This window comes from Prionailurus viverrinus, chromosome X (assembly GCF_022837055.1).
Source record: "Prionailurus viverrinus isolate Anna chromosome X, UM_Priviv_1.0, whole genome shotgun sequence".
In the NCBI taxonomy this organism is placed as follows: domain Eukaryota; kingdom Metazoa; phylum Chordata; class Mammalia; order Carnivora; family Felidae; genus Prionailurus; species Prionailurus viverrinus.
In genome coordinates this window covers 117,496,282-117,508,525 of record NC_062579.1, presented here as the reverse complement: position 1 = coordinate 117,508,525, position 12,244 = coordinate 117,496,282, and the positions used below count along the sequence as shown (strand labels likewise).

Genomic DNA, 12,244 nt, shown 5'->3' with positions numbered 1-12,244 from the left:
CTTGCAAGCTTGGCTTTTTCTTTTTTGTTTGAGGAGAGTTACTACTTTCCTAGCACTGAAGAAAATGACCAAGGTGAATGCATACAAAGTCAAGCTAAATTTGCACTAGAGATACTATTAAATTTAAGTAGGCCATAAAAAAAAGTTAAGTAGACCATGGAACAAAATAGAGTTCAGAGGGAGTCTCGGGTATATATGGGATCACAAAATATGATAAAAAGTGATGCCACAGATTATAGGAAAGGATAAATGATTTGGTGGCTGGTGCTGGAAAAATTGTCTCATTATGGAAGAAAAATCAAACTAGGTTCCCATCTAACAATCTGTATGGAGGTGGATTCCCAATGGTTTCAGGAATCATTATGAAAGGAAACAATAATAACATCAAAAAGGAAATTACAAAAATGTTTTTTTATCTTGGAGTAGGGAAGAATTTCTTATAGAAGAAAATCTTTGTTTTCTCTAAACCTAAAGATGTCAAGTGAAAATTAATACATTTGATTACATTCAAATTAAAGATTTCTGTTTAATGAAAGGCACCATCGATAAAATTAAAGACAGATGGTGAGATGGGAGAAAAAAGTACAATCTCTAAAGCCAACAAAAATTAATATTTTAAAAGTATCACAAAAAAGATACAAAGCCTAAAAGAAAAATGGGCAAAGGATAAATGAACAAAACATTTATTAAAAATGAAACCCAAAAAGCAAGCATATGAAATGCTCCAAGTCATTAATTAATGCAAATTAAAACATCTATGTGATATCAGTTTACACCTGTTGGCCTGGAAAAATTAGGAAGCTATAGATTACCAAGTGTTGACAGAACTGAGGTATTAGAGGAATCTTCATGCTTTGCTGTGGTAGCATAGACGGGGCCAGCCATTTGGAGAACAGTCCAGCACTACTCAGTTAAATTAAGTCTACACAGTGACCTGGCTATTTTGCTTTTGTATATATGTTTGTATGTAGGTATTTGTGTATGTATATGTGTATTCATACACATACATATAAAATTTTAACTTATACACATGTTCATAGCAGCATTATTCATAATAGCTAAAAAGGTGGAAACAATCTAAATGCCCATCAGCTGATGAATAAACAAAGTTATTGTATATCCATACAATGTAATATTATTTAGCCATAAAAATAAAGTACTGATTCATGCTACAACCTGAATGAACTTTGACAACATTATGCTAAGTGAAATAAGCCAGACACAAAAGGACAAATACTGTACGATTCTATTTATACGAATATCTAGAAGAGGCAAAGCCACAGAGAAAGAAAGTAAATTAATGATTATTTAGTGCTACAGGTAGGGGGAGATGGTACCTGGTTGATAATGGGTATGGAATTTCTTTTTTGAGTGATGAAAATGTTCTAAACGTAGATTATAGTGATGGTTATGCAACTTTGTGAGTATATTAAAACCACTGAATTATGTGCTTTAAACGGGTGAGCTTGTGGTATGTGAATTATATTAATGATAAATCTGTTATTTAAAAAAGGAAAGAATGAATGGATGCATGAATACATGAAATAGATAAATAAATAAAACTATAAGCAGGGCTTTGTATGGACTTATGATAAGAATGTGCCCAGAAGAGGGTGATTAACTCAATCTTCTGCCAGGGGTATCTGCCTCCTTTTCTCTGGCTGCTAATCTTCCTGGATGTTGTAGATCTTTTGAGCATATTATCTGCTCCTTTGACTTGCTCCCATTCACATGCTGGGCCTGGGTTTGACCTTGGTCTGAACCATCCTGCAGATCCTGTAGGCCAATCAGAGCCTCTTGCAGGTAGAGGAAGTGGTAGACAACTTCTGACATGACTTTCAATGCTCCTCACTTCCTGGTATTCATGATTTCCTGTAATCTTCTCCCCTTTGAGTATGGGCTGGGCCTAGGAACTTCCTTATATCCATTAGAATATGGCAGAAGTTATGGGATGACACATGATTAGATTACAAAAGACTGTGACTTGGGGCACCTGGGTTGCTCAGTCAACAGTTAAGTGTCCAACTTTGGCTCAGGTCATGATCTCCTGGTTTGTGGGATCCAGCCCTGCCTGGAGCTCTGTGCTGACAGCTCAGAGCCTGGAGCCTGCTTAGGATTCTGTCTCTCCCTCTCTGCTCCTCCCGCACTCACGCTCTGTGTCTGTCTCTGTCTCTGTCTCTCTCTCAAAAATAAGTAGACATTAAAAACTTTTTTTAAAAACCTGTGATTTGTGAATTTCATCTTGCTAGCTCTTTTCTCTCTCTCTCTCTCTTTTTCTCTTTCTCATTGGTACTATCTCTCGCCATTGCACTTACTACCATGTTGTGAGATGGCAAGTAACCAAGAGATGCATCTAGTCAACAGGTTATGAGGAACTCAGGCTTCACTCAAACAATCTGGAAGGAATGGAATTTTGGTCCCTACCATGTGACTGATCTTGGAAGAGGATCTTTCCTCAGTTGAGCCTTTATATTAGACTGTAGCCCCAGCTAACACCTTGATTGAGATAGTCTTGGTAGGGAATCTATAGCAGAGAATGCATCTAAGCCATGCCAGAACACCTGATCCATAAAAACTGTGAGATAATACATGTGTTAAGCCATTAAGTTTTGGAGTAATTTGTTATGCCATAGCAGAGCAGTTATAACTAATCCAAAGGATAAGACATGTTAAACATGCTTTTTCCCTGTCACCAAAACTTTGGAACCAAACTTCCCTTGTAGTTGGGTGAGGCTAGGTGTCTGGCCCCATAAAAAATTAATTTGGTTATTTGTTTTTATAGTTCAAAACTCTCCCTTGACTTTCCAATAATTTCAGGGTAAAATTCAAAATAAGTTCTTACTGTAGCCTACAAGACCCTCCATGATCTGCTCCATGCTGCCCTTTTGGACTCATCCTACTCTCTCTCCCCTTCACCCTCTCTGCTCTGACCACACTAGTATTCTTTCTGGTCACTGAATCAAATATGTTTTCATTCTGGGGGCTTTACCCTTTGCTTTTTACATTTAGAAATTTCTTCCCCCAAAACATCTGCAAAACTCACTACCTCTCTTCCTTCAGTTCTTTAATCAAACATCACCTCCTTAAAGAGGTCTTTCCTGACAATCACTAAAGTAGGTTTCAAGTCTCAGTCTATTCCATTTTGTATACCTTATTGTAATAGGACTTATCATCATCTACAACTGCATGCACTTACTTGTGTATTTGTTCTGTCTCCTCCCTCTAGGTCAGTTCCATGAAGGCAGGGACTTTGTTTTGTTTGCTACTATATCTCCAGTGCCTGGCACCTATAGCTAGATGAGGAAAGGGAGTATTAGAAGAGATGACAAGTCACTTCCCAGAAACTGCTCTAATTTGAAGCAGAAAGGGGGAGGTTTTGGCAGCCAGAGAAAAACATATGAGTACTCAGAGAGCCCCAAATCTGCCCTGTGACCTCCAGGAATTCCTAGAGAATGCCAGGGTATGTACCATAGGGGTAAAGAGTTCTCAACAAATCTCTCACCTTAACTGCAAAACTAGTTCCACTAAAAAGGCCCTTCAGATGACTACTCAATAGATTCCTCCTCTTATGTGGCTAGAAAATATATTCTTCATGAGGTCTATTTTTTCTAAGTTTTTTCTATTTGCATTTTGTTCTTTCATGCCCAATTATCATGCATAGTTTAACTGCATGATTTAATTAACTACCAAAATGCAAAAGTGCAAAATTTTATGTATAAATAATTAGTGACACAGGCAAATTCTTGTTACTTTAGAATGAACAGCTGGTAGCTAATTGTGCTCACAATTACCTAATTGCAGGTTTAGCAACTTTTGGACTTGGTTTATATTCAAAATAGTTTCCATCTTCTTTAATTTAAAAAATTGTTCTAAATTTAAAGGAAGAGTACATCTAAGTGAAAGGTTATAATATGATTTTGTAAAACATGCAGAAGAATACTATGTGGAATAAAATCTAATTAGAACACAAATTGATGTTCCATTGAGAGTAGACAAAATTGAGTTTCAGACTTTGTTTATTGTCACAGTTAACAGAATCTGTAAGATTGACAAAATCCAATGGGAGAAGATGTGAAAACATTCACAAAAAGTTTAAAAAAAAAGAAAAACAGAAAAAAAACCACTGTGAAGTAAATAAATGTATTCCCAATGGTTCTCTATATCTTGGGGACACAAATGAGGAAAGAACAAAACAAAAATAGGTTAGGAAAGGGAGCTAAATCACACACACACACACACACACACACACACACACACACACACCTGTAACTCTGATAGGTATTTTATTTTGAAGCCCCAAGTAAGCAATGTTGGGGGAAATAAAACATCTCATTTCTCTGTGTTGTAGCTAACCACTGGATGTCTCATTCTACTAGCAAGTCAGGAAAAACAACATGGCAGCATGTGTGATCACAGCCTTTGACACAGTCATCTCCTTCCTAATCGTAATCACAAAAGAGAAAAAAATCTAAGCATAAAGCTACTCATTATAGTTTTACACACTATATGAATGATTTCAGAAATGAAGCATAGTAAAGTGAATATTGCAAAATAAATAAAGTTACAAGATTTTATTAAATAGGCAAAATAAAAAAGACTGCCTCATTCAATATTCAGGGTGTTTTCAGAAAGTGGTTAAAACCAGTTTAAAAGTTTATGTCATTTCTTATAATGAATCTTCTACTTTGATGTAAGAGGAACAAGAGTTAATGAACATCTTGGTTTAGAGACAAGTTTTCAGCAATTTTATTTATTATGGTGACTATTGTTTATGGTCAATAAACTTCCTAATCAGCATTAATTTAACTCAATTCATTCAATACTTTGAATGAAACTGAACCAAATATATGTCAATGTTTGACTTTTAAGACTAGCATGCAAGGGCACCTGGGTGGCTCAGTCAGTTAAGCATCCAACTCTTGGTTTCGGCTTGGGTCATGATCTCATGGTTTCCTGAGTTCGAGTCCCATATCAGGCTCCAAGCTGACATTGCGGAGCTTGCTTGGGATTCTCTGTCTCTCTCTCTCTGCCTCTCCCCTACTTGCGCTATCTCTGTCTCTCTCAAAATAAATAAACTTAAAAAAATAAAAAGAGACTAGCATGCAGATGATTCTTTTAAATCCTGCTATGTTTTAGACAAATCATATATTTGGGGCCTAGCTTATCTGCCAAAGAAGAGTCCAAATTTAAACAACTATGTATGTATACATTATCTATATCTCTACCTACTGTCAACTCAAAAGAAAAACTATACCCCTTTCATAAATTCATGCTCTCATATTATTTACTAAGTATGTGTGAAGGAGAATCCCTTTTTTCTCCAGGGATTTATTTGTAACCATACAAATTCAGCTGGTGGCTTTACTTCTCAACTCAGTTTGATTTTACAAGCACATATTGACTATCTACTATAGACAGAGCAACATATTTTATCAGGAACATTTCATCAGAAATATTTTAGCAGCAACATTTCAGAAGTACTTCCTCAGAGAAATACATAGGTTGTTAACATTAGAATTGCTACTTTACATACAATGTATTTAGATTGGGGATGTTGGTATTTACATATTAATCAAATGAAAGGCACCAGTGTTCACCACTACCCACTCCTCCTGCTTTCCAGTTTCTAGTCAAAATAAACTATTTTGAAATTGAAGGGAGCATCATTTTTCCAGATGCTTGATATAACTGTGTCCTTTTGTTGTCCACATTCTAAACTTCCCCTAAGTTCATTTGTTTCATCTCCTTAATTAACCACTCCCATCCATTTTGTCTAGCATTGATTTTTGTTCTTCTCTAACTACCTTTAGAATCTATCATCTGTAATACATATGTTTTGTGTAGGATTATCTACTTATGATTATATTCTCTAAGACTTACTTCTCTAGCCAGATAGTAATTTTGCAAGAAATGGGGACCAGGCCTACTATTTTGATGCTTTTTTACTGTTGAGAACACAACATGTCGTAAGAACACAAGAAGTAAATGTGGATTGATTGCTTGATAATACTGCAGTATAATCTGCAAATAAACTAAAAGCAACTGATACACATATTAAGTTCTTAAAATTCAGTAAAAGCTATAATCAGTCATTTAAAACTGCAGCCAAGTCTCAGAAATCCTGGAAGACATGGGGAGTTGTCCTAAAATATTTAAAAGTTGAGCTTAAAGAATATTTTCAAAGATAGCCACTTCCCTTATTTCTACATTTACCAGCAACAACAGTTACCAGGAACCTATACCAAGATAGAGATAGGAATGACATGCAAACAGGATGCTACTCACTTGGAAATGAATGATTTCAAATTTACTTTTAAGACTTAGCTGTGTTCACCTATGTCCCTTCCCTACCTACTCTCTCAAATGCATTAGTAAAGGTCATCTTGAAATCTGCCAAATATGAAACTTTAGTCTTTGTTGGCTTGATTTTGGTGAATTCAGAATGTCTAAATGAAGAATTTATAATATATGACTGTGAAGGAAACTCATGGCTGATCAAGTCAAATAAATCTCTTGGGGAGCTTAATTTAGTGTTTCTCCCTTGAAGGAAAATGACCAAGTCCTGCCTAACATCAGCCCCAGGGAAAGACTTCAGGATCAGGAAGAAGGATTTACAAATTCTTAAAATTGCCCTCTGTTTATACTTTAATTTTGACGACTCAACAATTCCTTTAAATTCTGCTCAGTACCTTAACCAGAATGCTTCCATACTGAAAGAATTAAGTGGAAATAGCTTCTGGCTGGAAAATACAAACAAGTTTGAGTTATCTTGATCACTGAGAACTAGAGAACAAGGCCCACCCTTCCTGGAAAACAAGCAATTAGCTTCTTGGATTTGTGTGGCTAGTTGAAAATAGTTAATGAACTTGCTAATATTCACTGCCTGTTGAGAAATTAGCTGATTCCCCAGCCCCACAGTTACATGGTGATGGGTGGAAGCTCTTGGGTAGGTTGTTTCAGCACTTCTGGATCCCACCAGTAAAAAAATCATTAATAGTCTATGAGAGAGAGAGAGAGAGAGAGAGAGAGAGCATTCAATATTAACAAGCATCTCCAAAACTGTAAGTTTCCCAGTACATACAAACAAGGCCCTTAAAAACAGTGCCTTAACATAAGTTTTCAAGTCTTCTTTGGGGGATGATTTCTTAAAACCTCATAGCTTTACATTCCATGGAATGCAATCAGCTCCACCTTTTAGCACCCTGAGTTTTGTCCTGCTTTTACCAGAATTGACTATTTACTTACACCTAATACTTGATAATGGGCTAATGTGCAACATTGGTCTGGGGGACTGGATAGTGTTTGGTGTCAGGCCAAAGAGTAGAAAATGATTCCCTTTGAATGTTTTCAGATTGTATACTTCCTTACTGATGTGATAAAATAAGCTCCAATTTCGACGGCCCTTCTGGATAATGTTGTATGTTGGTTTGTTGTTGAACATCCACATATCTCTTTTCAACTCTAATTATTTGTTTATTTGAACTACTCTTGGCTATGGTCAGTGGTGAAATGTGAAGGGCTAATTTCAGCAGATGTTTGAAGCCAGGTCTGCAGGGAGCCTCTATAAGGACCCCTGTGTAGGATGAGGGGGAAGGGCCTGGAGGTCAGGGTCATAGGTAAATCAGCATCAGTTTCCAAAGAGTGAAAGCAGAATCAAACCAGAGACAGGCGAGGGTCTGGTCCTGGGAATTGAGAAAGAAAGATGGCACACAGGGAGTGATAAATTTGGAATAGAACACAGGAGATGATGATGCAGGGAGTTAAGGACTGAGTAGCTGAGAGCAGAGAGGTGCTAAAACAACATCTAAGTATATGGATGGGCAGAGAACAGGGCCAGATCAAACTTGATGCTTAGTTTGTACCTTCTGGAAAATGAGGTACAGGAAGGAGAATGCGTGTACTATTTCCCTGCTAATTATTGTTACCCAGATACTGTCGACCTACAATTTTGGAAGTGTATCTCCTTGATCACAAAAACAAGTTGAGAGGAGAATGGGTAAGGCTCAATGTACCTCCATCCATCCACATGAGTGTATGAGTCAGCAGCACCTTGGCACATGAAGGGTCCTCTGAGCATTCATTTCCATGCTCATTTCCTGTGGAACATCTCAAAAAGGACCCTTGTCCCTTTGTTCATTTCAAAATAGATTGATCTACATCTGAGAGATGTATCTATCAAATAGGGACAGATGATCCATCAGCTGATTCGTGAGTTATTAAGGCAACTAGGACCACATAAATACAAACAGTATTCAAATGAAGGTAACCTTTTTGTGCAAAAGGTCCCTGCCAATTAAAACTTGTGAAAGTTGTCTTTGTACCCTTGTGGAAAACAGCATGGTTGTTCAATAGGTGCCAGTCTATTATGTTGAACTTTAAATTGAATATTCAAAATATTTACATAATACCTCTTCAAACTAAATTGAAAACTTCAAAAATACATATATTCAAATTACACTCTCATTGTGTGAAATTAGAGGACATGGACAAAAATGTTATTTTTGTTGGAGAGTAAGTGACCTTTTCATGTAGTAATTTCAAAGGGTCACTTAATCAACAGAGAGATCTCTTGGGTTATCATTTGTGCTTTTTACCAACATTACCCTAGCATTGTATTGGTAACTGTGAAGAGTATACATTGTGCTTTTTGAAAACAGGAACTAATAGGAATTGTTTTCCATATAAATAATACATCAGAAAGAAAACATAGTCCTTTTCATTATTATTTGTCAAGTATTTTAATCATTTTGGACAATTGAACATACATCATCTTTGTCTCTTTTTTATGATTATAAAAGCAGTGTGTATGTTTGTAAAAAAAATAAAAAGTTTTACTAACCAGTTTAAAAACACATAATCTCATCAGGCAGAAGCAATCATGATACTGTCTTGGTACATTTCCTTTCATTTGTATTACTTTTACATAACTGAAACCATGTTGTGCACTTAATTTTATACTGTTTTTAGAAATTAACATTATAATAAGTTTATTCTTCATATTACTAAATAAAATTATACAACCTGATGGCATGGAGATACCATAATTTATTTAAACATACCCCTACTGTTGTACAGACTTGTCGAATCTTAAGTTGTGTACCTGAACCTAATGTAAAACTGTGTGCCAACTATGCTTCAGTAAGAAAATACCCCTATTTTTAACTATTATTGGACACTTAGGTTCTTTCTACTTTTCCCTATTACATGTGATAATCGTCTGTGCATAAAATGATTACATTAGAATAAGGTCAAAGAAATGGTATGCATAAAAGTATTTCCTTAGTGTACAAAGAAGTAGAATTGTAAGGTCAAGAAAAGTTATATAGCTCTTGATAGACACTGAAAATTGTTTAACTAAAGATGGCTAAAAATTATTTTTCAAAATGACTAAATTCTTCAGTTAAATTTTTCTCTGATAAGTTCAATAGAATAGAATTTGAATAAATTTGAAAGGAGCCATTTTACTTATAATTGAGCTTTGTTTTTATCTGTTAGTCCTGGACTTTCTGATATCAAATAACTGATAACCTAATACATATGAAAGTACTTCTAGAATTCCTAACAGAGTTTGGAGGCATCTTGGTGAGCATCTCATTTTAACTCCTTTTATAGGAAGAGATTTCAGAAGCAAAGTGATAGGGGCAAGGGAATAGGCACAGCTGAGACTAAGCTTAAGTCTCCTGAATCGCAGCCCAGTGTTCTCACTGCACTGTGCTGTATTGCAGGGTTTCTTTTTAAATATTAAAAATACCCACAATTTTCCTATAAACCTTGACCAAGACAGCCCATTAGCACCACTCTGTTTCAATACAGAAAGTCAGATTTTTTTAATGTTTATTTATTTATTTTGAGAGAGAGAGAGAGAAAGAGAGAAGTAGAGAGAGAGAATCCCAAGCAGGCTCCGCACTGTCATTGTGGAGCCCAACAAGGGGCTTGATCTCATGAATCATGAGATTATGACCTGAGCCGAAATCAAGAGTTGGATGCTTAACTGAATGAGCCACCAAGGTACTGCAGAAGTCAGATGCCTTTCTTACTATTCACCTAAGTTCATACAGCAAGATATCTGGAATGGATATACATGATTTTTCACTTTCTGATCCTTTTTTGAGGTGTATCTTACAGTGTGTGCACTTTTCTCTAAGTATGTTATACTCAAACACATTTAGAAATTATGTATTTTAGAGTATAGAGAAGTTGAATCACGATGTTTTACACCTGAAACTAATGTAACATTATGTGTCAACTGTACTCAAACTTTAAAAACTATTAAAAATTTAAAAAATCATATATTATATAGAAGCAAGAAATGTCTAACTCAATAAATCAACTATGATACAAAAGCATTCTCTCCTCTGCATACATGGAAAATGGTCTCTATCCTCACTGGAAAATGAAATGCTATATGTTTTATATTTTAATTAAAAAATAATTGCATCCACCTGAAAATTGAAAGAGTAAAAGATGTCACAAACAAAAATTCAATCAAAGAGACAATAAATGAGTACTTATAGACTATAAAACAATGAAAACCAATACAATTAACATTAAATCTATGAAATATATCTGAAGAAGTATTCAGAGGTAAATAGATGACTTTTAATATTTTTAAAAAGTGAAAATAAAATTGATGATATTTTAGAAAGGAAACATTAAATCTGAAGGCCATTGTTGGAAATGGTGGGGTAATAGCAGCACTCTCAGGTAATAAGGCAGGGATAATGATATTTGTTATGACCATGGGCCCAGAATCGGGTGGTATGCACTCAAATTTCAACTCTATCACATTCATAGTGGTATGATGTTGGGCAGGTTATTGAACTTTTCAGAAATTTGATTTTCAGATCTAGAAAATTTCTGGATAACATTCTCTGTAAAGCATCAGATACTAATTTTTTTTTTAATTTTTTTAATGTTTATTTCTTTTTGAGACAGAGAAAGACAGAGAATGGACAGGGGAGGGTCAGAGTAAGGGAGATACAGAATCTGAAGCAGGCTCCAGGCTCCAAGCTGTCAGCACAGAGCCCGACACGGGGCTCGAACTCATGGACTGTGAGATCATGACCTGAGCCGAAGTCGGATGCTTAACCGACTGAGCTACCCAGGCGCCCCACCAAATATTTTAGGCTTTTGTGGTTCGTTTAATAGTCTCTCCCAACCACTTTATTCTGTCATTGTAGCACAAAAGCAGAATAGGCAATATGTAAATAATGAGTGTGGCCATTGAGTGGGGGTAGAATATGTTACCTCAAAATATCCCAATTTAGCATATTGATTATTTTGAATTAAGGTTACTTAAGAAACAGCCAGTACAAGGAGGACACTCTGACCCTCCTTTGTCTCCCTGAAAACAGGAAATAAATCTTCCATGTGAAAGGTATGCTCCCTGCACCAGGAAGAAGAGAGGCATCCTTATCATCAGAGATAGGGAATTTAAGGGGGAGAAACCTGTATAAATAAACCTTGTTACTTCCTCACTAATTTACTACCTCAAGCCCAAACCTCTTTGTCTTGTCACGTCTTCACAAATTTATTGTTTCTGTGTCTAAAATGTATAAAAGCTTCCGGCTTTGCTCACTTTTTTGAATATCATATTTTTATGAGCTCCTGTGTACACAAAATTAAATCTGCTTTTGTCCTGTTAATCTTTCTTATGCCAATTTAATTATTAGATCAGCCAAAGAATGTATAAGAGAAGATGGGAAGTTTTCCTCCCCTACACTATGTTCCATTTGTCTCACTAAAACTTTATTTACAAAAACAGGCAACTACAGGCAGAATTTGGTCACATGTTGGTTGTGGTTTGCTGCCCTTTAAATCACAGTGTTTCATGATAATTTAATCAAATATAATAGTCTGTGAAGTGCTCTACAAAGAAAATTAGGATAGTATAGAAAATAACTACACACACACACGCACCAACATTGCATTCTTGGGTGAAATCCCACTTGGTCATGGTACATAATCCTTTTTATATGTTGATGAACTCAGTTTGCCATCACTTTGTTGAGTTTCTTTTTGCATCAATATTCATGAGGAATATTGGTCTGTAGTTTTGTTGTAATGTATTTATCTAGTTTTGGTATCAGGGTATAACACTGGCTTCCTAGAATGCATTGGGAATTGTTCCCTCCTTTTCTATTTTTGAAAGTTCAAGAAAGATTGGTATTAATTCTTTAGACATTTGGTAGAATTTAGCCATGAAGCCATGCAGGTCTGGCTATTCACTGGGGGAACTAATTTG

At 35.8% G+C, this 12,244-nt stretch overlaps 1 protein-coding gene across 7 annotated transcripts in view; it reads right to left on the bottom strand.

Moving 5' to 3' along the window:
- Nucleotides 1–12,244, bottom strand: part of PASD1 (PAS domain containing repressor 1) — a 188,555-nt gene that overhangs the window by 113,888 nt on the left and 62,423 nt on the right. The window lies entirely within an intron of this gene.